We start from the raw sequence: 23,432 nt of genomic DNA, 5'->3' as shown, positions 1-23,432 counted from the left end.
AACTACAGCTTTTAACTATTTTTCAACATAGTCGCCATTTGAATTCAAGAATTTGTCATAGCATTTCACTAATTTAAAAATACCTTCTTCATAAAATTCAGCCGCTTAGGTACGTAGCCAACCTTTCATGGCATTTTGAAGTTCGTCGTCATCGTAATTGAAATGCTGCGACGCAAGCCATTTTTTCATGCGAGTGAAGAAATGAAAATCACACGGCGCTAAGTCCGGGCTTTAAGGAGGATGATAAAAAATGTCCCATTGGAAATGATTCAGAAGTTCTTGAGTTCTTCGAGCACTGAGGACGAGCGTTTTCATGAAAAAGAAACAATACTGGACGGCAGCATACCGCGATGTTTGTTCTGAATGGCTCGCCTAAGTTTCTTCAAAGCTTCAAAGTAGACTGCTGAAGTAATTGTCGTACCACGTTCCATAAACTCGACTAGAACTACCTTGACATCCCAAAAATCCGTAGCCATAACCTTCCTCGCTGACAAAGTTTGGCGGGCTTTCTTAGGCTTGCACGGAGAACTGGTATGACCCCAGGCCATCGACTGTTGTTTCGTTTCAGCGTTTACGTAGGCCACCTGAGTTTCATTCCCGGTCACAATTATCTTCAAAAGACTTTCTCCTTCCGCACTGAAGCGTAAAAGGAAGTTTAAGGTAGAGCCCATTCGTTTAATTTTTATGGATTTTTGTGAGCATTTTTGGAATCTACTGAGCACAGAACTTCCGGTAGCCTAATTTCTCGATTACAATCTCGTACAAAACCGTACGAGAAATTTGCGGGAATCGTTCGGAAAGTTCAGAGATGGTGAATCTTCGATTTTCACGCATTTTTTCGTCAATTTACTGACAAGATCAGCACTCACAACAGAAGGTCTACCACTCTTTTCTTCATGGAAGTTTATCCTATTTTTTAAAAATCGGACCGCACTACACCGTTACTCATTGGTTTGCTTGGCATTTCTCCCGCCACCACCCCATTCGGTCGCCCTAAAGCGTAAGACCGAATGTCTGTGCCACAAACGGCTACTGAGCCTCAAAACAGTTTAGCACCAATGTCGTAAATACCTCCTAGAGTTTACCTAAGAGCGTGAGCGGATTAAGCATGGTACCATACACCACCGGCTTATGTGTCCCAACCGCTCACTTGTCATATATTTATTAAAACAGGTAAGCGCACCCCGTCAACTACTAAAAATATATATGACATCCATAAATTGAAATTTACTTCGTCTTTAACAGCAACACTGTTACTCATAACGTTTGGGCATACACAGTACACAACTGACGATGGATGTCATCTGCTGAAACATTTCTTGCCAAAAGAAATCGTATAACAGCACGAATCTCACATTTCACGGGATTTTCTATTGCAGCGCTCATGCTTTTAGGTTATAATAAACGAACGGGCTAAAGTACGCAGCTCAGACTGACACAGCTGGAAGCGCACTGATTCAGAAAGTACGCCGATGTGTCAATGGCAGCGTCATTAATTCTAGCGCTATGCTACAACGGAGGTTACTTTCCAAACCGTCCTCGCATGAATCTAACTGTAATACTCAATGATTTTTTAAATTTGTTTTTCCTCGAAGCGGTCTACTATGGATCACGCTAATCTTTTTGCCTTTTTTCTTCTTTTCCATATTTCCTACATTTAAACGAAGTGCACACGTTTTTTCTTCTTCTGTCGATTTTCTTCTGGTATTTGTTTTCCTTCATCCACAAGAACGTTTACATTATTAATAATTTTTGTAAACTTCATTCTATCCCAGGCGTGGCCAACAGTTTTTGCCTCCGAGCCAAATTGGAAAGAAAAGTTTTTTCACGAGCCGAACGAAATATTAAAATTAAAAAATGTTAAATACAAAACCGATGTTTATGAATAAATGTAAGTAATTTATTACAACAGATTAACAAAAAAAAAAAACTAATGTGACGTGTTAAGTTTTTTAAATATTCGTATTTTCCATTATTCAATTCCTTATAGAAAAAAAAGCTAATATTGAAAGATTTTTCGCGGGCCGTATGTTGGCCATGCCTGTTCTATCCAAATACGCCTATATTAGCAATCCTGTTTTAGCTTTTTAGTTTCCAAAGTTTTTCGAAAATTTGTTTATTTAATTTTTTTTTTTGGATTCAATAGGATCATATGTCCAAAGGGTCACGTGTTTATTATCGCCATTTCATAACTGCGCCTTTTCAAATCTTCTTGGGTTTTATAAATTTCATTCATTATTTAATTTTAGTTATTATCCTTCTTCTATTTTTCCAGGATAGTAGATATTCCTTAGGAATTTCCTATCGATTTTCATGGGGTTTTCTTAGGTCAGCCATATTTGTTGTTTTAGTTTTGTGTAAGATCACCGGTCTGATTAATATTGTAAGCCTAAATTTTGCATTTAATTAAATATTTTTTATGTTGTAAATTTCTTTTTTAGGAAATTTAATTTTTCTTATCTGGATTTCTGAATTTTAAAAGCTTTATCCAATTTTTACTGATTATCTCTCAAATGGGTTGTGACATTTAATTTATTTTTCCATACTTACTTTCTCTCTCTAAGTTAATTTTTTTTTTTTTGGATAGTCTTCGTAGTTTATGATTTCTGTTTTTACTTTTTTTTGATCAGATTTTTTAGATCTCGTTGCATTCCTTTCTTCTTTTTCTTGTTGTTTCCAGTACGTTTTGATTCTTATGCTTATTTTGCCCTTTTGTAAGTTTTCTGGAACTGTTCTTCAGATTTCCTTTTCATCTAGTTTGAAATTCTCAATTGTTTTTCAAAACTTTATTCCGTTTATTAATATTTTTTCCCAATTTTCATTTAGTTTTTCTAAATTTTGGTTTACTTCTCAGTAACACCCTATAATTGGTTTTCTATCTTTGTAAAAGTTAAATGATTATTTTGTACGTTTATTGTCGCTCATTCTGTAAATACGGCCAGAAAGCCTCATTCTTCTTTTCCACACTTCCGTTACTAATTTTTTTGTTTTTTGATAAATTTCTTTGTTAGATTTTAGCCTATAAGCTTCCTTTATTCTTTTTTGGGGCCCCAAAACCTTCCTTAAGATTCTTCTTTATTTTTTAAAACATTTTTTACATTAAACTTTCTTTCATTAAAGATTTACATTTTAACAAGTGAAAAAAGATTACGTTAAGATCTAAGTTGATTTTAGGAATAATTAGACAAAATCATTTTAAGTAAAACAATTTGTGTATAAGCATCGTGTTTTTAAACAAGAATTTTGTTTAGTTATCTATCATTTTTTTCATACAGACTGTAGATTATATAAATAAAAATTTCATTTTTTAATGATTTAAGTCACGTGATTAATAACATTTCATTTATCAATTATTTTAAAAACGCATGTATGTTAAATTTATTAGCAATTATTAAATTACTTTAAATGTAAATTAATTTTATTATCGTGTCTTGTGAACACGATTTTAATATATTGCAACAGCAAATGATTATCATACAAATGTGCATTAGTTAAAGGTGTATTAATTATAATAATTGTTATTATTCATAAGTGACCATTGCTATCGTAATTACAGATTTGTTAAGGCTGACTTTAATTTCTGATTTATTGAATGAAATAATTTTTTATCGTGTTAATACAAAAAATTTAATTCATTACATATAAGACTGTTATCAATTTGTTAAAACTGAATTTATTTTATTATCAGTTATTAGAGGTGTAATTATTTATTTAAAGAACTCCGTATTTTGTTCATTGCATTTAACACGTTTTCTCTTATTAAATGGATACATTATTTCAAATTTAAAGTATTTATCCATTTTAAACTTAAAATATTAGTATTTTAGTTTTTTTATATTTATTTATGGAATTTGGACACCTTGAAGAAATCGTCCCGATTTGAGGTGCTATCATCTCTTTGTTACGGATACATTCATATCTGACAGATATAAAAAAATTAAAATTTAATAAATTAAAATTAAAATTTAATTTAGATATAATTATTAAAATTCAATAACGTAAATGAGGAAAAGAAGAATGAGGCTTTTTGGCCGTATTTATAGAATGAGCGACAATAGACGTATAAAATAATCATTTACCTTTATCAAGATAGGATGTTACTGGTAAGTAAACCAAAATTTAGAAAAACTAAATGAAAATTGGGAAAAATTATTAATAAACGGATTAAAGTTTTGAAAATCCATTGAGAATTTCAAACTAGATGAAAAGGAAAAACCGAAGAACAGCTCCAGAAAATTTACAAAAGGGCAAAATAAGCACAGGAATCAAAAATTGATAGGAATCAAAAAGTACTGGAAACAACAAGGAAAAGAAGAAAGGAATGCAACGAGATCTAAAAAAATCTGATCAAAAAAAAGAAAAAACAGAAATCATAAACTACGAAGACTATCCAAAAAAAAAAAATTAACTTAGAGAGAGAAAGTAAGTATGGAAAAATAAATTAAATGTCACAACCCATTTGAGAGATAATCAATAAAAACTGGATAAAGCTTTTAAAATTCAGAAATCCAGATAAGAAAAATTAAATTTCCTAACAAAAGAAATTTACAATATAAAAAATGTTTAATTAAATGCAAAATTTAGGCTTACAATACTAATCAGACCGGCGATCTTCACGAAATTAAAACAGCAAATCTGGCATATATATATATATATTTAAAAAAAAAAAATATATACAAACACACCCACTCAGGTGTTCTGGGAGTTGTTAGTTTCCATTTAACTTAAGAGACTGATTTAGGGCATCTAAATCAATAAAAATATTCATGTAGACACATGTCATATCTGTCTTCATGGGGCCTCTATCCGCTATTTTCTGTTTATTTAATAAAAATTTAATATATTTTAAGAACTGATCGAGATATTTTAATGAAATTAACAGATCTTCTATAGAAGAACCCAACAATATCTGCTATAGTATAAATAAGTTTAAAGATTTTACCTTTGAAAATTCTAAAAAAGCAAGATTTCAATTTTTTTAAACATTAATAGCTTTGTAAATATTAGTTTTATGAAATTATCTTTTATTAAATAAAATAATAAGGCATTTTTATGACAAGAACCATCATTTAAATGCCTTACAAATGTGAATTCGGGTGTCTGTGATTTTTAGTCGATCATCTCGGAATCCACTTTCGAACACGTTTTCCAGCAATTCAGCTTATGGGTAATGTATTGTATAGGACCGTTACACTAAAAAAATAAAACATTTTTCCAAATTTTTATGCGTTTGTTTTGCGAATAAGTTCATTAATGCGATTTCACAAAGCGCCAGTCGAAACTGCCACCGATCTTCCGCTGCGATGAAAATCGACGACACTTGTTCTGCCCAATTTAAATTGTTCCATTAACTTATAATTATTTACACGGTTAATACACTTTTTACCTTTCTGTTTTAATATTGGGGAGAGAATTTCGGCCCGTTTTACACCTTCAGAAAATATACAGTTTATCACAGCACACTGTTCTTCCACCGTAGACATTTTAAGAGGAGCTGATATTTAGAAATTAACAAAAGAAGTTATAATAATGGAAATTCTTTTCAAAAAGCTGAAATTTACTATGTCTCAGGTACCGACTTGAACGTCAGAGAGCTTCAGATTATTTATCAGATGGTTTTTACTGAAGTAATATTTTAAACATTCTTCGGTGTATCAGTATTTACCAACGAAAGGGTTATTTCCAACGTGTTCGTTTTCTGTTGATCGCAAAGTAGTTAATGAACGTCGTGTGATTCAGCATATTCAGTGTAAACCAAAGCACTAGTGCACGACTAATTTCTTGTCGCACTTGTTTACCAAAACAAAGTGTGGTGCATCCTACGGAAAGAAAATTTTTATCTTTTCCGCCTGCAGAAGGTTCAAAATTTGTGGCCAATAGACTACCCTCAACAGTTAAACTTGCGTCATTGGCCTTTAGACAACACTGATAAGGTAAATTCAATTTTATTTACTGATGAACAGATTCTTCAATTCTAAAAATAGTCATTTCTGGAACGAAGACAATCGACGTGGTACTGTGGAAACTAATTTCCAGCAAAGATTTCACATTAATGTTCTGTGTAGTATTATTTAGGACAAAATTTTGGGACTGTTTGTTTTCAATGAAAACGTTGCGGGAGATGCATACGATCATTTCTTTAAAAATAATTTGCCGGCTTTTTTTGGAGAATGTATCTTTACCAATTAGATTGCAAATCATTTTCCAGCACGATGGTGCAACGCCACATTTTTCTTTAGTAGCTAGAAACCATTTGAATGCTAGAATCCATTTCTTAAACTGGATTGGACGTGGTGGTCCAATCGATTGGCCACCACGATCACCTGACAACTCCACTAGATTAATTCATTTGGGACCATTTGAAAACGATAGTAAACCGACAAAAAGTTAATATTAAAGATTTACTCATTGAAATACGAAATGATATTGAATTTATATGAAACGATCCTAAGATGATACGGAAAGCCATTGGAAATATTTTACGTCGGGCAGAGTGCTGTGTACATGCGAAGGAAGGAATTTCGAATAATTACTGAAACTGAGGTTTATTATTTTGTTACCATTTATCATTTTATGTATTTTATTTTTTTTTGTTTTGTTATATTAATAATAATGATTATTAGGTACAGAAAAAACAATACGATTTTCTGTCTGTTTTGCTTCAATAAAAAACCGATTTTTAAACATTTTTATTTACTTTTTATTGGCTGTACTCGTATTTACGTTAATTTTCTCAAAAGTAAATTCTCTACAAGTTTTGTTACTAAATCTTCCACATTTATTAGTTAGTTAAATGTTCCATTTTATTACTTATCTTCCACATTTAACAAAGTTATTGTACTAAAAACCTAAAAACACTTGCTTTTCGACACCGAATTTTGTTTTACGTTGGATATCTTAAAAACTACTGGAGTTACAGTTCTGGGACCTCTTTTATCCTATTTCGCATCTCAAATTACATAAAAAACCACCAGCTTTACTCCTTAATTTGGGTCCCAGACATTACAGTAGGGTTTCTTTTTATTAGAAGAGCAGAAATCCAGGCGAAATGTTTCGCTAACCGTAACTTGAAAACGAAGCGTTTCCAGACCTATATTATTTCTGTCATATGTTTATACTGTTAAAGAATGCAGTAGCGGCGAGCTACTATCGGGTGTATGAGAGAGACAGACGTTACATATGTGTTTGCGATAGAGACATTCACAACCGGGACTGCTACTTCTCTCTGCATGCCTTACACCGCAACTCTATTCTCGTGTTGTCTAAACAGTATGAACTTTTTTTCATTATTTTAACCAGTAGAATGTATCCTAAATGTTTCTCCGTTTCGTCGTGGGACACTTTGTATATCTCCAAGGTCGTTCTTTCAACGACTCTCTTACTTCCCCGGATACGTTACAAAGAATTAGTGTTAATTGGATGTATCTATTCGTAATACAGGTAGAAATTTTTTTTTATTTCATTTACTTATTTTTAAATAAACTGTTTTAGTAAAAACGGAAAATTGTATTTATAGTCTTTTTAACCAAGATTACATTTTTAAAATTTTGTTAAAATTCGCACAGTTTTTAAAAATATTAAAAAAAACAACGATAAGTATTATTTATATACAAAAAAAAATTTTGTATTTTAAGAAGATTATTTCATATTTTTTTTAAAGTAACTTAAACGTTTAAAAATATGGAATTTTATATAAAAATTAATATAATTTATAATGTTCTTGTTTTGTTTAAAAATACGTTTTCTTTAAATTTTTGATTTAAGTAAGTTTCAAATATTTCGTATTTTCTTAATACTATTATATCTTTCAGAACACTGAAATAAAAAAAAATAAAAAAATAATAAATGTAATATTAAATATGGTCTTTAAAAAATCCCCCATTATGGATCAAAGAAATTTACTTATGGATCAAAGAATTAAATTTGACTTACGAAGATTTACTTAATAAATCCGAAAAATTAAAATTTGTTATTAAAGATCCGAATACCAACTTTAAGGTAAGAACTTTTAATTATAAAAAAAGGGTTTATTCAGAAGAGGATCGTAAAGCGAGATCATTAAGAATGACTAAATATTGGGAGAAAGTAAAAGCTAAGAACTTAAAAGCCAAAAGATCGGCAAAAAAGACTTGAATTATTCTGACTAAAGTGGTCCTTTGCGGCCTTAAAAGTAAAAAAAAAGTTTTAAAAATTCAAAACATCATTTTTTATTGTTTTCCGCTAACCTACACGCCAAAATTTCCTTTCAAGAATTTTTTTTTGATTTTTCAATCTTTTACTATATTAAATAGAAGAATCTAAAAACAAAATCCATTGAAAAACGTACAACCAATAAAAACATATCTAAAATTTATTTTTGGCGGTGGGAGGTGAATTAGGGTTAAATTTTATTATAAGGTTTGTTTCTTTATTAATTAATCAACTAATTAATGCTTAGCTTTACAATGTTAAAATATATTTTTTATTGGTTAGTTGTGTAATTTTGATAAATATTTATCGATTTTGCAATATTACGTAGTAAAAACAAATTCTTGACAGTTTATACGTTTTTATTTGTATATGAATGTCAAAGAAAGAAATAAAGAATGAAAGATTAAGTAATTAAGAAAATAACGACACTTATTTCTTAAATTAACTGTAATTTATAAACTCCTACTTTATACTTTGATGAAGCCGGTATGGCAAATTGATGATACTACTCTGTAATTTTGTAAAGAATATTTATTAGAAAAATATCTAGCCGCAGGAAACTATTCGATTTTATCAGAAATTTTCTTTAAAAAAAGAAAGAAGATACGATACCTTATTATTAATTAAATAAATTGTTTTTTATTAATAAGAAAGAAAAAAAAAGTCAAATAAAAGTTTATTAGCCGATTTATGTTGAATAATAATATATCAGGAAATTATTTATATCTGTTTATCTCACCTATTGAACTGAAGCGCAGTGTACTCTATCTTTGCAACAAAATGGAGTAGTGTAATTACTTGACGTATTACTTGACGCTCTGTCTCAGTTTTTATTATGGCTATAACTAAAGCATCTAAAGCACAAGAGTCAGATTGATTTCTCTGAAAGTAATAATGTTCACCATACACCCAGTCCCTACGGTGAATAGAGCGAAAGTGCAGGATGTCCCAAATATGTAACAGATGTAACACCTGTTAGACTAGAAGCATTAGATTCAAATTTTTTATATAAAGGAAAAATTTTCCTGTCGATCAGAACAGGTGAAAAAGGTTCGTAAGCATGCCTCAATAACATACTGTAAGTCGAAAGTCTCGCTACCAATCCAACATTTGTTTATAAACAAAATAAAATTTAGGAACCATGTTTTCTTTCACTATTTTGGCTGTAGGTCGTTAAATATTGATTTTACAGAAAAAAATCATTCTTATCAAAAATGTAGAGCGGAAAATTCTACACAAAAAAGTTTATGGACAATTTCCGATCAGATTATAAATAAATGACGTAGTGTAATAAACAGTAGCACTCTATAAACTGCCTATGCGGAGAGATATCTGATAGCCGACGGCACAGTTTCGACCCACGCGCGCAATGATCAAATACCTATAACTTTTGATCTACCATAGATAATGCAAAAAATAAAAATGTCATCGATAGATGATACCAAAAGAATAACTTTTGGCAAATTTAAAAGAATTTTTTACATTTAGGAATAACATATTATATTATAATGTTGTCAGGTCGAAGTATTGTCAAATTTGTTTATCCAAGACCTGCATATGGAAATAAAAATTCAAATAATCGAAAAAAAAACTACGGGAATATATTCTTAAGGTGATTATGTATGAGTTTAATAAGTTTCGTAGTAAAATATGTTTTTTTTTTTTTTTTTTTATATACATTAGTAATTCAAAAATCATTATACTTCAAAGTGACTTTTACTAGGTACAAAAAACCAATCATAACTTACTAAAATATTAAAAATAGCAATAGATAGGGAAAAATACTTTTACATTGTAATATCAGTTTTACGTAAATTTTAATTTTTGACTGAGTTTTTTGAGCGTAATATTTGTAAAATGTGCCACTGCGCACAAAACAGTGAAAATAGCAATATAAATAAATGTTTGTAAAAAGTTAACAAAAACGAATTTTTAGGTTAAATTTTAGAAATATATACTTTATTGAGAGTTAACCTTCGATTTCATTATTTTTAAATTTTCAAAAAAATTAAGATAGAAAAACGAGATTTTTTTTGTTTTTGATGTAAATAAGAGATTATTCTCACGTTTACTTATGAAAATTTTACTACACGTTTTTTTGGGTAAAATTTCCCGTTCTACAACTTTTGTTTGATACATTTTTCGATAAATTCAATAATATTTAACTAGTTAAAACTGAAAAACGGGACTACGACACGTTTACATCGATATAGATTTTACTAGAACCACCCCGGATATCTCAAAATGTTTTTGATAGTGAGACTCTCGACGTTTAGTATGTTAATTGAGGCACGCCTAGAGACCTTTTCCACCTGGTCTGATCGACAGCTTTTGCCTTTACATTCATGTTTCGAATCTAATGCTTCTTTCTACTCTAATGTATTTTTGTAGGCGTTGGCATACTGATAATCATTAATAAACAGCTTGGTGGAATTCAACAAGAAACCACTTTCCTCCTCATTTTTTCCTAAAACATTTGGGATGGTATGCTTCTTATTCGAGAAAATGGCTCTGTCATTTTCGGTAGTAAATTTTGACAATCATAACACTCAGTTCGCCTACAATCAGTATGGATATGACACTTAAAATATCTGTTGATAGGTCGTTTGTGATACACAACTTAAAATGACAATTCTAATATACTAGACTCTTTCATAAATACGGTAATAGATGGATTTATTTTATCCTCTATCAATGTTTTATTAATACATGTAGTTGCATTACATTACTGAAAATTTTCCTTCATAAAAATAAACGACGCTCTTATAAACTCTTTTCTTTTTTTTTATATGATACGATTTTACGCTCAGGTAAAATGTGTAAATGACTTTAAATAAAGCTGATAACTGTATGGTTATTTCTGTACACGGCTTACACATACAACTTAATTGAAAATATTTATCATTTTATTTAAATATAATATTTTTTCGTTTATTTAATTCAATGATTCTAACTAAATACGCGCGGGTGTGGCGCGGTCTGCACTTACTAATGTATTTTCAATAGTTATATAGAACAAATTTCGCTTGTTCGGTCGGTAGACTGGTGTAGCCGCGAGAGTTAACGCACCAGATACCGTGTCGACCGGGCGATCGAGTTTTTAACCCAGCCAGAAGGAGTACTTTTTCATACATTAAATATTATCCATTTATTTAATTCTATCACTCACCTGTGAAGTCACAACACGGCAATAATTTAGAACATTTTTTGGGTGGGAGTGCGATTTTGAAAATTTTTTTGCAAATATTGTTATTTTTTAATTGTTAACAAATGTGCCTAAGAAAAATACGACCTTAATTAGGAGAAATTTCGAGATACTGAGGGTGACCTTGCTTTGCAGCCTCATCCAAGAGGGTGAGCTATCTCTATATTGCTGTACACCCTCACCCCTTTAACCTTTTAAGTTGAAAATTTAATAGCATCAATGCCACAAATATAGAAGTAATTTGACCAAGTTTGGTCAAAGCAATATCTATATAAGATGAAAAGCAATACTATTTCAGAAACTCTTACTAGTTTCTGAAATAGAGCATATCTTTCATTTTCTACTCTTGCCACTATAAGTGGATTCTTGTACTTGTTTTAAATAACTCTTCTGTTCCTAAATTCAAGTCAAATATTTCTTTAAAATTTTTCAAATATTTAATTCAATTCTACAAAAAAAAAACCATTTCCAGATTAATAAATATTATTTAGTTTGCTTTATTCTTTGCCTTCTAAAATTAATTTGAGGATCTGAAAGTCCTCTGTCTTTCTCTTATACCCATTTTATTTTTGAAACCAAACTGTTCTTTTTTTTAAATATATCATTTTATACTCTGTTTGCCAGTAAAATATCCTATTATACATTTAGGCTGTATGAAATGTTAAACTACACAGTTCATCAGTTTTTACATTTACCTAATTCTGTTTTCTTTGTTTAGTAACGATTATAATTTCTTTAAAATTTGGGGATATTTCATCAATCTCATAAATATTGCATAAAGCTTCAGTCCTACTTCTGTCATACAGAATATCAATGAGTAAAATTTTGTTATTCTTGTTTAAATCTTTTAGAGCTGTACCCAATTCAGATCATGTGGTACAAAGCTCCATCATTGTTGTTGTTTTCCTCTTATAACACTTAAAACAATTCAGAATCATTTTCCTAAATATTTTCTCATACTATCAATAATTTTTCTATATGTATTTTAAAATATTTTTCCTATATGCTTTACAGTAATAATATTTTTCTCAATTTCAATAGATCTTTATTTCTTTATATTTCCAATTAATTTCATTGCTTATAATGTTAAAATAATTTTCTGCTTTCATAATCAATTGTGTTTTTATAATTTCTGTGTTTATCCATAAGTTTTAATATATATTTCTCATTATCCTTGTTATTCTAACTACTGTCAATCATCTGCCTAATATCTTCTGTCTAAACCAATCAGTTTCAACTGAATTTCCATCGCACTAACTTCTTGATCATAACCTATGAACTGTTCAGATTTTTATTTTAGATAATCTTTTTTGCCTGCCTACATCCCATTTCTTTCTTTATAATTTTCATTAATTTCTTGAATTTCATCTGCATTTCATTATTACTATGATTAAATTATGGTAAAAATTGATATCTCCACCTGGGTACGATTTGCAATAATTTATTTTCAAAATTTATTCCTAACCTTTATATAATTTACCTAATATCTTTCTGCATATCAATTTTATGTACTTTTCTTTTTTTATGATTTTTAAAGATAGTGATTGTAATTACTAGTTCATACTTAAAAAAAATGTTTTAAATGCCTAGTTCCTCTTTAATTTTTTTTACCTACCCCTTAGGTTTTTTTATCCTTTAATTTAGTTACTTTACTTTCTCCTTTAATTTATTCTCAGACATTCTAGTTTATACTAGTAAGTAGAAAGACTATATTCCATATTATGTATAACAATCTAATAATAAATTATAATCCTCTTTTTACTTCCTTATACAAATAAAGGAAGTATTGTGATCATGAAAAATTTTAGTTTTCAGATTGCAACGGAAATATCCATTTTGCTATCCCTGAATCCAATTTGACTAGTTTCCGCATGACGTCTGCATGTATCTAACATAACTCAAAAACGATTAGGCATAGGATGTTGAAATTTTAGATTTAGGACTGTTGTAACATCTAGTTGTGCATCTCCCCTTTTGATTGCAATCAATTTGTGACCAAAAGTGTCCAAAAAAGCCCAAAATACAAAAAAATGTGGATTTTTTTACTTTTTCTTAACTGCAGTAATAACCCTTATTAAGAGATTTAAACGATATATTGTAAGTGATACTTATTTTCATCGATTCCAGAGTTATAGCCAAATAAATTTTAATTAATGTACATATATTTTTTTAACTTTTTTTTTTAATTTTAATATATTGATTTATATTGTTCAATTAATCTCTTGAATGTAAAAAAATACAATAAAAATACGATAAATAATAACTCGATAATAACAAAAAAAAAAATAATAATATGAAAAAATATCAGAAGTTATTAGTGAAATAGAATTTTATATACTTTTCATTTAAAAAAAAGTGTGTATGTAATTTAATAGGCGTACAAGGAAGTTATGTGGTGCTCACATCTGATTTTTTCTGGTTTTTTTTATTAGATCATCAGTTTTTTGGTATATATTTCCTACCTTCCTTATCTTCTGCTGAAGAGGCTGGCAAATAAATCTACATTATATTGGACTTTAAATTGATATCTATCTTTCTGCATTGCTTATAACATACTCTTTGCCCTAATTTCTTTCTTTTTTATTACTTTTACTTAATTAATTATATTCCATTTTACATTTCTAGAAAATTTAGCTAGAATAGCTGTATTAGAGTATATTATATTGATCACGTCAAAGATGGGATATCGGGTTTATTGGAAATCTACATTTTAGAGTGCCAACTAGTTCACCTAAACCAAAAAAATATTTATATCTAAGTCGCAGTTCTTTTGGTCTTATATAACAGAATTGATTAAATCGATTTACTTAAAATTTCATTCAAATATTTCTGTATATGAAAACATAAAAAAAAAATTAATATTATCATATTAATTTTTTTCAAATTTTGTAAAGAGAGTGGGGCGATAGTGCAAAAAAAACAGTCTTTTCAGAGAAATTTTATTAAAGCAAATTTGTTACTGACAATGCATATATAAATCCGATTATTGTTTTAAATCAACCTCAACCTCTAAAAATTGAAATATATGTTTTTGGGTACTTGTTTATCACCGCACCACTACTTTTTTTCACTTATTTTGATACAACTTCTTCAGATTTCATGAGAAAATGAATAATAAGGTTTATTTAAGTGAAAAATTTACATTTTTTATTGAAAAATGAAAATTACAAAACACTTTAGATTATGTTGACTCGTGTATTGATGAATTGTACGTATATCAAAATAACCTAACCAAACATAACCTATTCTCGCTTCACTCGCTAACCGCGTCTAATTAACGTTAAAAGTAATGTAAATATGCATATTTAACGTAAATTAGACGAGATTAGCGAGCGTAGGTTATATTTGGTTAGGTTACGTTTATATACGTACGATTCGTTAGTACACGGAGTTAACATAATCTAAACTACCTACGCTCGCTTCGCTCGCTAATAGATATATATTTTATTTAATACATTGATTTAATAATATGTTGTTTTTTGACAAAGAAGTTTCATCAAAAAGTGAAAAAATTGGCGGTGCGATGGCAAACAAGTACCGTTTTTTTTTTGTGTATCATCCTTCGGGGTAAATATTTATCAAAACCTTTTTTAAAAGTTAATACTTCATATATACAGTTATCAACAAATGTCTATATTCTTTTTTAAATTATAGATCCCGGACCTAAACTGCAGGAAAGTTTTTGAAAATTATTTTTTTCTTTATTGAAGGAAGTGTTAGATTTAGAGAAAACTTTACGTAAACGAAATTATTTATCTTATGAATGAATATTAATAGAAAAATCTTTCTTAAAATTTATTTCCCAACTCTAAAAAATATACATACTTTTTTTAATTTTTATTAAAAAATAATTTTGTGTTTTTCTTCATCAGTTAAAAAATTATTAAAATTAAAGTAGCTTTGCCACCTATATTATATTCCATACCTCGATTTAAATTTTTGCTTCCGAGAACGAGATGAATGATTTGTAGCGTGTTTGAAAATGCCATGCTTGACCGAGATTCGAATCCGAGACCTCCTGGTGAAAGGCCGGGATGCTACCACTTGTGCCACGGAGGCAGGCAGACTTTAACTTAACTTGAACAGTGAAGACGGGAAATTTATGCGATCTTTTGTCAGCTGTTTTAAAATTATTTCTAATTTTATAATTTTTTTTTCAATTTTCCGAAATAATTGTTTTGTTTATTATATAACAATTTAAATAATTTACGCTATAAATATTTTAGGGTACTGATATAACAATTAATCTTACACAAATTCCACTTACGATATCATTCTTCATCCTGAACTTTTACGCGTCTCGTTAAAATTTCTTTAATATCAGTAATGAAATCTACTTATTGCACTTCACTTAATGTGAAAACAATTACCAAACAAAAAAAAAAATTAATATATATTACAGATTAAAAAGCAACTAAAGAAAAACAAAATGAAAAAAAAAACTATTATTTGAATTTGTTAATTAAAAGAATAAATATCGTTAATTTAATCAAATAATTTCCTTCTCATTTAAAACATTAAAATAACAAATTTCTGTTGATGTGTGACTACGTTTCATTTAGCTAATAGTTTTATGTGTTTCATAAACAAACCTTAAGTATAATTTTGTATTTCTGGATTTAGAAAAGTTTTAGCCTGATTAAATGCAATATTATATTTACCAAGGAACATATGAAGAACAAACCTTTACTCGTACGCCCTGATACATAAAATAAGCCAGACGTAATAATTCCGAATTTAATACATGGATACGTAACATAATACTTAAACGGCTATTTTTTTTTTTATAGGGATTTCGAGATAAAGTTGTTACGTATTTATTATTATAATACAGTCTGTTACTGGTAAAACAGTTCTTAAATATAAAAAATTTAATGCGGGTCCCTAGAATTAAATGCAGTCCAAGTTGGGACTCAGGATAAATTATTTTCCAGGAGAACGATAACATTTCAATAGTTTGTTAATAGCATTTTCTTTTATTAATTTAGATTTTAACTACAATTTATTCTCATTATCCATTTATCCAATTATGTACGTTGATTAAATTGACCTTTAAGGATGTCGATTTATATAAAAGTTATTTTGGTTTTTCTTTATTAACATAGATTTTTTTTAATATTGTTTAGCATTTTTTTCTTCTGATTTAAAAAAAAAATCTTTTTAACAACTCTGTTAATTAGTACCTCAATCGTTCTTAAGCATTACGACAGAAAGGTAGTATTGTCAACATAATCTGAACCACTCCCAGCGGACAGCAACTGCATTAATCAAACTGTTTAACTGTATTTTAGAGCATCAACTGCATATAAAATTAATCTACAGTTAAAACATATATTAATTTTTACATTCCTGACTGTTATTGAATATTTAAGGTAACAGTTAAAAATATATTTCTCCAAATTTGTATGTTTCTTGATCACCGTTTGACGTCTCTTAATTCAAAATTAATAACATTTTTATTTAAAAAATTATACATACATACATACATACATATATATATACACACGAGTATATGTACAAAATTAATGTTTTTATATCTCAAAAACTTTCTTAAAAAACCTATAAAATTTAATATGGTAGCTTATGGTAGCTTTTTTATTTTTTAAGTTTATTAAAGTTTAATAAACTTTTTAAATGGAGGTACTTAAATGATGAGATGTTTTATTACAAAAGAATTGAATTGAGAAATTTGTAGAACTTTATTTGAAATATTAAAAAAAACTTGTTTTACTTTTGCATTAAAATACAAAGAGACCTTTCCTTTCCCTCAACTATATTTATTTTTCAACAGATGTACAGACATCTATTGAAAAATAAATATAAAAGTAAAGCAAGGTTCCACGGTTGACTCAACGCAAATGAGGAGGCAAGGCTCCCCGATAATTACATTCGGACCGTCCAGCAGACCAGCGAAAACCTCAAGAAGTGAGGTGAAGGATACCGGACTGGAGAGCGAAGGGAGGACAGACAGCCCTCTGCAGAGCTGGCGCTCGTTCGTGCTTGCATGGGTGGGCGACAATTATAACGCACGGAGACTGAACACACTTAGCTCGAAGACAACTCCTAGGGCTGACTAATGCTTAAATGCAGTTTCCGGCCTTGGGAGGGGGGCTGGTGAGGTGGAGGTTTAGTCGGTAGAGCGCAGGCTATATACGCCACCCAGCGGGCTGGTCTAGTAGTGAACGCGTGTTCCCAAATCAGCTGATTTGGAAGTCGAGAGTTCCAGCGTTCAAGTCCTAATAAAGTCAGTTATTTTTACACGGATTTGAATACTAGATCTTGGATACCTGTGTTCTTTGGTGGTTGAGTTTCAATTAACCACACATCTCAGGAACGGTCGAACTGAGACTGTACAAGACTACACTTCATTTACACTCATACATATCATCCTCGTTCATCCTCTGAAGTATTATCTGAAATGTAATTACCGGAGGCTAAAAGAAAAAAGAAGAGAGTACATACGCCGTAACATCTGCGGAACCTGTTAGCGAGCCGGACACTTTGTCCGTAATTGGGATTACTCCCCTAACCAGAGGAAAAAAAAAGATATACAAACATAATTGTTTTCAGTATATAACTGACAAGCTATACTTGTAAGTATTTTTATTTTTCTATTTATTTTTTTCATGTTTAGCCTCCGGGAATCACCTTCAGGTATTATTTCAAAGGATGATATGTATGAGTGTAAGTGAACTGCAGTCTTGCACAGTCTCAGGTCGACCATTTCTGAGATGTGTGGTTAATTGAAACCTAACCAGCAAAGAACACAGGTATCCGCGATCTAGTATTCAAATCCATATAAAAGTAACTGCCTTTATTAGGATTTGAACGTTGGAACTCTCGATTTCGAAATCAGCTGATTTGCGAAGACACGTTCACCACTAGACCAACCCGGTGGATCAAGTATTTTTATTAACTTAATTAATTTAACTGAAGTTTTATTTTAATATTTTCTCGACAAAAAAACCATCTCTTAAATATTCCCTTTGTTAGCATAAAATTAAAAGTTTCAGAAGTTTTCTTGTGGCAAAAGATAGTTATGAATCAATAAAAATAGTTAAACATTGTAATTAAGTCATTATATCCGTAGTAAGAATAATTTTTATTATCAACTAAGTAGAGACAGAAATGAGAATAATCTCGAACAAAGGAATTCTCTTACAAATATAGTAAAACTCTAAATAATATGAATTGTTCGTTACAAGTTTAGAAAAATTATTAATAAAAGATGCTTTATCATTGTTAAATAAATAAATCGCCGTTCTGCGAGGCGTAGAATTCGTGGTCTCGGTTTCAGCCGGGAGATCCCGGGTTTGGATCCCCGTCAGGGATGACATTGTTTATACGCTAAAAAATTCCATTCTCGATATTTATATATACAAGCTTCAAAAGCATCAGTGGTGAATTAATGAAGTAATTTATCATAATACAAATTTTATATATATGTTTACACAGGTACTTCACGAAGAAAATAAGAAACCGTAAAAAAATTCAGAATATGTTTTACAAGTGAAAATAAAGGAAAACATTCGTATAAATGTCGGTCTGGAAATACTTCATTTTTGAGTTATAGCTTGCGAAAAATTTCGTTCTGTTTTTACTCCAAGGGTAAAAAGAGATTATACCGTGTTAACTTTGATGGTTTCAAATATTTTTTGACTATAAAAACTGAATAATAAGTCCCAGAATCTGTAGTAATCTTTTTGAGAAAATTATAAAATAGAAAAACTTGGTGTTTAAAAAATAAATCTTCACTACACCACTTTGTACAAAAATACTTAATTTTAAACCTAAGAAACAATAATTTCAATACTGTAAAATATCTAAACAAAAAAACCAGTTATTAAAAATAAATAAAGTATTGTAAACTTACTAATAATTGTTCAAAATGTCCTTTTACACTGTTTACATAATATTTTGCTCGATTTAAAATTCCTTCCATGGTTTTTTTAATGTATAATAATATTCTTCATGTTTCGATCGATATTGTTTTTATTAATAGCCAAATTTCTTAAACTTTTCTTCATGTTCAGTTGAACGTCATTTGCACAATATTCGAAAAATTTAATTCTCTACAAATTTTATTGTATAATTTTATTTCTTTACTGGCAGTTTAACAAACCTTTTATAGGTTAAACTTAACAAAGTTTGTTTTACGACATACTCGTACATTTTGTTGTGTTTTACAACAACTTTCTAAAAACTACTGTTCTGAGACTTGTTTTATTCAATTTTTTAGTTAAAAAACATTATGAAACAATCAAATCTATCCCTTAATATATATCTGAATTTCAGTAAGACGTCATTTTACCACTGGAGCAAAAAGTCAGGGGAAACATTTTCGTAAGACATAACGCTAAAACGGATCGTTTCCGAACCCATGATTACACATGCGATCGCGCCGACACACACACACACACACACACACACACACACACACACACACACACACACACACACAGAGAGAGAGAGAGAGAGAGAGAGAGAGAGAGAGAGAGAGAGAGACAGACAGACAGACAGACAGACAGACAGAGAGAGAGAGAGAGCGAGAGTGAGAGAGAGTGAAATTCCCATAATCATATTTTTTATAATAACAAATAATGCATGTGACGGTTTTTTAATCCAATTTTGAAAATATTAATTTTTAAAGAATTTGACATTTTTGAACGACAGAGTTTTGGATTATTTAGGTTAATTTTATTTTAAAGGGCTCGTCCACATGATAGGGTTTGCTAACGCGCTGTTGCTAACGCGCGTTAGTGAGGTACACAGAATTGCATGGAAGAGTACCCAAGCTAACGTGTACCAACCCAACGCGTACTCTTCCATGCAATTCTGTGTACCTCACTAACGCGCGTTTGCAAACGCTATCATGTAAACGAGCTCTAAATTGCGTCTTCATACTTTAAATTATATATATTTTAATATTTACGAATTTAATTTTGTGAAAATTACCTGTACATATAAATAAAAGAACAAAGTATTAAACATTAGGCATTATTATTAGTTATAAAGTAGTAAACAATGAGCAGTTAACAGTTTTTGAGATATTCAAATGTAAAATTTAAGTTACACGAATTGTTAAAAATAAATTAATTAAAAGAAAGCTGAAAACAAAGGTGTAATATTTTATTGGCACTGGTTATTCATTCTTATATTGACGAAAAATAATGATACATGAAATTAAATCAAAAGTTTAAAAAAATTAAAAAATCCATACTTTAAACATTACCATTCCTCTCCCCCTTAAACCATTATATTTCCTCGAAATTACTTTTTTGGGTCAGGTGCACTACTACAACTATGTCATTAAAAAAAGCCATTAAAAAAAATTTGTTAAAAATATGCAATAAATAAAAAGGTAGCTTTTTTATTTTAAGGAAAGGGGATGCATTTTGGGGCAAAACGTTTTAAAAATGGTAAGATAAGCTTGAACGCGAGTACCGAGTTTAATATAAAGAGGAGTATTAGCAAAATTATGAGAAAATTTACCTACCACAACCCCCGGAGATATTGATCCCAAAACTTTACCAACAAATTACCCGTATTCACTAGTCAAAATTTCATCAAAATCGGTTTATCCAGTCAAAGATTATTAAGCTTCAAACACTCCAAATACGTGTATGTACGAACATTACCCCTCCCATCTTTTTTGTTTTTTTTGGAGCCCCTGGGTCATGAAATCTCGAGAAATTAAAAAAAAAATAACCTATTTATTGATCGATTACCATACCTTTTTTTTGCAGTATAGTTTTAGATATGTCAGAAAAGTAAACGATTTCTTTAATAATTAAACATATATTCATTCAATAACTATTGAAAATATGTGAAAAACTATATATTACTTTACATTAAAAAATATATATATATATATTTAATTTTTATCAAAATCGTTTTTGAAAAAGGAAATTTTGAAATTCCGTTTCTAAAGTAATTGCGTAAATTCGTATTGCGCTGTGCTGAAGTGTTAGCTAACATTCACTTCTCCAAGTAAGAGAGAAAAATACCTTTCTGCAAGAGAAGATTGGAATCTCCACTATTTTTTTAATTACTCGTATTATATCTACAACATTACAATCTCTAATCAATAGACTTGTAATACAATATAACGCAACAAATGAAACCAGACTCACAATGATGTATAATTTAAGATGAATAGTAAATAAAATAATAGTAATCATAATCATTATGAGTGATGAAAGCACATGAAATTACAATATGATAACAATAACAGTAATGGAGATGGAGTTGAAAAATAAATGTTATGGGTAAAGATCAGAAATTATATTGGTTTTATATCTATTTTCATTACATTTTTTTAATGGAATAAAACCCTAATTTTTTTTTTTCATTAACCGGTAGAGGAGGGTGAAATAATTACAATAAGATAACCAGCTACTTTATAAATAAATTCCAGTATAACCAAAAACAACCTGTAAATAACATATTAAATTTTGGATTAAATTTTACACGGTTAGAAAAAATAACCAAAATTATTAAAAAAAAAAAAAAAAATATGTGTATATATACATATATAGGGTAAAATTGAGCTTGTGTTTTATTTAGAATAAAGCTCTAACGAATTCTATATAATGTGTATTTTTTTAAAAAGTAATTTGATTTACGAACAACACATTTTTGTTTTGAAGACAATTAATACCACGTGGAATTGAATCGCGGGTGTTTTATTCGAAAAAAATAATTAGTAATTTTTTTTAAAAATATAATAGATTATAGATAAAATTAGTAAATCAAACAATAATTTTACTAAATTTTATTTTGTAGTTTTAACTTAATTGAAAAAAAAACAAAGAGAATATAAATAATGATTTATAATACATAAATAAATAAACACATTTTATTAGGCTAATTTAAGATTATTTGTATTATTTAAATAAATTAATACAATTAAAAAAAGTAAATAAACCTCTTAATTTAAATGAGTAATAGTTATGTAAACGATACGCTTTTTTTTTTAAATGTTACAATGGTTTTGTTTTTATTAAAAATTCATACTGTTTATTTCATTACAAAAAATGCTTTCATTGAAAAAAATCGCACAGATGTAGCATATGTAATAAAAAAAAAATTATAAATTTTACTTTCTTAATAAATTTAATACTTCAATTATTGTTTGTAAGTTATTAAACAAAGTACTTTCTTTAATTTCATACAGGTTAAATAACCGTACCAGTTCATTTTTTAACCTTAACTAAATAAATAAACAACTAAATTTTAATAATTTCTTTATACTATTATTTATTAATATTAATTAATAAAATAGGTATAAGTAAATTAGCTTAATTAACAGATTATTTATATGAAAAAAAAAATTAAAATAAGTAATAATAAAAATAAATAAAAATTTAAACTCACTTTTAAAACTGGACGGATATTTTTTTCTGGTACAGCAGAACGTGTTTTTTTTAAAAGTTATTCAGTTTTTTTAAAATTATTCCCTATCACTGCACAGTTAATTACTTTATTCGTTAAAAACCAGTAATAAATTGATATACAATACCGTTTAAATTAACAGTTAATGCAACAGGTCTGAGGTCGAGTTGTATACTAAATGTTGCTAGTCAGTGATGCTGGACTAAAACGGTTTGGCGCCGTATCATTTAATATTTTTCCATGTCTTTATAAAGAGGGCAGCACTGAATTGTGTGATATACTATTTTTAAAATGCCTATATAGTTGTAGTAAGTCAGTTTGTATTCTACAGCGCTGATGATATACTATGAGAATATTGAAGTAACAACATTATTATTTTAGATAAGACTAAATGCAGTAACATTTTACATATTTGTTCTCTAACTAATCGAAGTCCGTTATCTTTTTTATCATTTTTAGGTAATTTTTAATTATTGGATTGAATGATATAATAATAATAATAAATGTATCAATTAATAATTTATTATTAAAATTGATGTTCAGTTGTTTGTTTATATTTCTGAATTATCTGTGATTATAACTACTGCTGTGTCATGATTATAATAATATAAAAGACCACGTATTTATTTTTTGTTAAGATCAC

The 23,432-nt window shown here is 28.9% G+C and overlaps 1 protein-coding gene across 2 annotated transcripts in view; it reads right to left on the bottom strand.

Moving 5' to 3' along the window:
* The window catches only part of LOC142327751 (uncharacterized), a 228,816-nt gene extending 205,815 nt beyond the window's left edge, over positions 1–23,001 (bottom strand). For both annotated transcript variants that reach the window (XM_075371057.1, XM_075371056.1), the window contains exon 1: positions 22,772–23,001. The gene's annotated coding sequence lies outside the window, so the exon portion shown is untranslated. The remainder of the gene's footprint in view (positions 1–22,771) is intronic.
* Between the last annotated feature and the right edge of the window lie 431 nt (positions 23,002–23,432).

Source organism: Lycorma delicatula, chromosome 7 (genome assembly GCF_047948215.1).
Source record: "Lycorma delicatula isolate Av1 chromosome 7, ASM4794821v1, whole genome shotgun sequence".
Lineage (NCBI taxonomy): Eukaryota > Metazoa > Arthropoda > Insecta > Hemiptera > Fulgoridae > Lycorma > Lycorma delicatula.
Note: the sequence above shows the minus strand (reverse complement) of the source record. Positions and strands in the feature narration are given on the sequence as shown.